Source organism: Poecilia latipinna, unplaced genomic scaffold (genome assembly GCF_001443285.1).
Source record: "Poecilia latipinna isolate Pla-1442-1.1 unplaced genomic scaffold, P_latipinna-1.0 Scaffold507, whole genome shotgun sequence".
Classification (NCBI taxonomy): domain Eukaryota; kingdom Metazoa; phylum Chordata; class Actinopteri; order Cyprinodontiformes; family Poeciliidae; genus Poecilia; species Poecilia latipinna.
The window spans coordinates 168,880-172,218 of NW_015113123.1; positions in this window are offsets into that span (position 1 = coordinate 168,880).

The following is a 3,339-nucleotide window of genomic DNA, read 5'->3' on the forward strand; positions in this document are numbered from 1 at the left end:
ACACATTTCGGTACAATGACCTCACAACTTCTCATCAGTGATGAAGAACTTGTTTTCTTCTAAACTAAGTTTGTGTCAAACAAACATTTCCAAAGGAACAAAGCCTTAGAAGTTTAGCCAGAAGACATGTTGTCGCCTCTAGGCCAAGCACATCGTACGGGTTATGCTGTTCAGCTTTACATAAATGTTGGAGACGACATCTAATCATGTGGGTGAAAAACGAAAGTCTGTCACAGCCATCTCAATTAAGGACGGAGTAAAACAAGACTAAAGTAGTAACTTCTTTTCAGGAAAGAACATTTTAAGGGATTTCTAATAAATAAATAATGAACAACGGATCGGCTCTGTCATACTGCTGCAGGGTATGCACCTGCACAAGAGGGCTCATGTTTCTGAAGGCAGACAGAGGGGACGTGCATTTAACTGCTCCTTCAAGTTTTCCCTGACCAGTAATGGAATAAAATAAATTACAGAGCTCCACAGTAAAGTACTTACAATTTCTCATAATTAGTTGATTATTTGATAAAGTACCAAATTCTCCCTTAATGTGCATTGCAAAAATGTATTTCTGGAAAAGGAACAGGGATGTGTCCAGTGTTTTTATATATCTTATTGAGTTTACTTTGGCAGACCGACAAAAAGTGGCGCATAATTGTGAATGCCAATGAAAAAGATACATGACTTTCAAAAATGAAAATAAAGATGGCGACTCTGTGTGTCGCCATCTGCAGGCTGTCATATGAATTCTACAGGCTGTCATATTCAATGTATATTTATTTCAGGATAAGAGTAAAAGGGATGAATACAAAGTCACAGTAATCCATTACTTTTTCTAGATTTATATAACTAAAGCCTCAATGAAACAAGACTTAAACGAATAATAAACTTTGTAGAAATGTGGAGAACTTAAGCAAGAATGAGCACTTTTGTAATGCAATTTCAAGGTCCCTTCTATCTTTGACATTGGTGTTTCTCAGTTCATGATAGACTCAAAAGGTTCCCTTTCAGAGAAACTGGAAATCATTTCTTGGTGTTACTATATTATAGGCACAGTTTTATTGGAAATAAACGAAGTTTTTTTTTTTATATATCATTTTGAATGATTCACTCTCCCATTATAATGGTCAAAGAGGGAGCCAGCAACCCAGGAATAGTGTAATTTCTCTCTGCACTTCAGGAGGTTCAGGCTCCCAGACGTTAATGGCAGAGCCCATCCTTTTGAATGCCGTACCTGTGATTATAAAGACGGCACCTCTTTGAATATGCAGCATTACATTTGCCTCGCACTAAAAGGGTTTGACACTGTTGCTAAGCTAATGCTTCATCACTGAGAGAGTGATAGGTAATCTGCTGCTCTCTGACATGGCTATAAATGATCATCATGCTTCATGCTCTGCTTATCATAATGTGTCTGAACTCACAAAAATTACAGACTCATTCTGTATTTGCATCACAAGACTGAAGCATTTGATGTAGATTAAATATACTTATGCAACATTAGAAATATTGCAAGTTACCGTTTGCCGTCCAAAGAAAAAATCACAATCTTACAGGTGTATTTATGTTTTTTAAATAGAAGTAGTAGATAAAATATGTAATAAAAACGTAATAAATAGAACCGTTCCTTCCAACGTGATTGAGAATGAAAGGAAGGCCGCCTCGTGCGCTTCGGTGTAAAATAAGATGAGATCACACAGACAGCTGCAGTAGCAGTTGATCACATTGATTGATTTTCTGTTTAGAAATGACATATAACCTGCTAAAAATGAAAACGCCACTAACGCTATTTGATGTTTGGTGTGCATTGCCCAGAGCTTGCAGTACTGGAAACTGTAATACTTTTATCCTTGCCAGGAGTGCCAATAAATCCAATGCAGAGTGGGATAAAGATAGAAAGGTTAGACAATAGACCGGTTCAAGCTTCTACATCTTTCACGCTCCCTGTTTTTCTTTTTTTCTGGTCTCACTCTTTCTTTACTATATCATTCACTTTCACCCCTCTTATCTCTGCATTTATCTTTTTGTCAGCTTGTGCCCTTTTTTTTTTTTTTTTTGCAATGCCAATACATCTGTTCAGTCCTTTAAACACCTCCACTGATCTGTGGAGTGGAGTCGCTTTAAGCTCCGGCACACCGAAAGCCCCCAAAACAGGACAATAAAAGGGAATTTATCTCTCAGGAGCACTTGAAAAGGTTTTTAGCCACTGCCAATGATAGCTGTCATCATTATTCCTCATTGTTGGAAACTCTCCCGTACGTAGCTACAATTGTAACTTTGTAAAAGGACTGTGCAATAAATGCTTTGGCTTCACTTCTCTTAAATACTGACTCATAGAAAATTGTTTTATTGTTAAAGTGCTGAGCAAAAGAAACAAGACTGAACTAGATTACTGAAGGTTTTGAAGGCTATTTTCACATTCGAGAATACATGCAAAGTGTTTCAGTATTTCCAAACTGATGGCAAGAGTTTGCAGCCACCCTGCGGGTAAATCTATAGCATCCCCCCCAGAATGAATAGGAAAAATCCCATGCATTTTCCACTCTCCAATATAAACCCTCCATTCAGTCCAATTAGCCTTTTGTCCCTCTTTTTAAGCTGTCAGCTGTAGGGACATTAGTCTTCATAATGTGTTTGTGTCTAGTGGCCAAGAAAGATGGACCTCGCAGCAGGTAAAATCCGACCCAATCATTTAAAATTTCAACAGAGTCCACACACCCACCAGGCGTCTGTACGACGAAAAACACAGAACGAGGGTCTGGTTTTTACCAGGCAGATGTGTAATGATCAAGAATAAATGTAATGACCAGTGTAGATTTTTAAAACATTATAGGTTGACTGACAACAAATTAAATCGGATATCTCCTACTAGTAAGTTAAGAGTTAGCGTTTTATAGCAGTGGTGTTAAGATGCTACTTACTGCTGATCTAGCTAGGGCATCTTCTTAACCCTCTTGCTGTCTTCAGAGACGGAGTCATTTAGAACCCACGAGTCTTTTACTCTGTGCGCGGTCAGACGCGGTCACACTGACCCCAGGTGTGCAGGTTGGATTTTGTTTTTTTTTTTGTGTGTGTGTGCTTTCGGAAATTGGCGGTCTGATGGGACAATCCTCCTGCTTCCCCGCTGTCCGACCGTGACATCTGCCACGCTCTTCTGGAGCGTCGCGCTCAGACCGCGGGAGGTTTACGGTTGCATCAGACAACCGAGCTTTCTAATCTGCTCCTTGGGCAGAAAAACTTAAGCCGCCCCATCAAAGTGAGAAAATGTGTGAGTCTGCAGGAAATGAACGCCACAACAAAGCCATTGTTTGACTTTCTGTGTCATTGCTGGTGGGTCTCTAC